We start from the raw sequence: 598 nt of genomic DNA, 5'->3' as shown, positions 1-598 counted from the left end.
CGGCCGAGGGCCACGTCGTCAAGTCTCGACTCGCCTTCCTCAGGCAAAACCCGCGCTGATCTCAGGAAAGACTGAGGAGAGACTTGAGGATGCCGGCCCCGCTGCCCCTTCGGCCTGGGGCACTGGTCGTGCAGTGCCTCGTGCAGCCCAGCTCCCAAAGTTGAAAATCTCGCGCAAAGTGCATCATTCTGGGAAACAAATCGTTTGTCCTTTGAGTCTAAGCCGGACCATTGCCTTCAGCCTTGCTTTCAAACAAGTCCATTTTTCTGCTGGCATTTGATTTGCGAAGAACGGGGAAGGCACGGACACACAGCAGCTGCTGATTCAGGGGGGCGAGCTGTTTCGCCCAGCCCCAGTATTAAACCACCTCGGTGGGTTCGAGAGCTAGCTCTTGACCAAAACCATTTCTTTTGCGTTTTTCTTTTATGACGGTGACCCCCAGCGAAGCAATCGCGTGCTTTGTTTGTGATTTGTGTTCAGGAGTGGTGCACCCTGAGAGGGGCTGAGCAGAGAGGGGTTTGCGTGGGGAGGGGGGCGATAACCTGGGGAGGAGCGGGGGCTGCAGTCAGCGAGGCGGGGGGGGCGCCGCCGGGGGCCC

The sequence above is a fragment of the Egretta garzetta genome, unplaced genomic scaffold, assembly GCF_000687185.1.
Source record: "Egretta garzetta isolate BGI_Z169 unplaced genomic scaffold, ASM68718v1 scaffold120, whole genome shotgun sequence".
NCBI classification, from domain to species: Eukaryota; Metazoa; Chordata; class Aves; order Pelecaniformes; family Ardeidae; genus Egretta; species Egretta garzetta.
The sequence above is the reverse complement of the archived record's forward strand: the minus strand, read 5'-3'. Positions refer to the sequence as shown.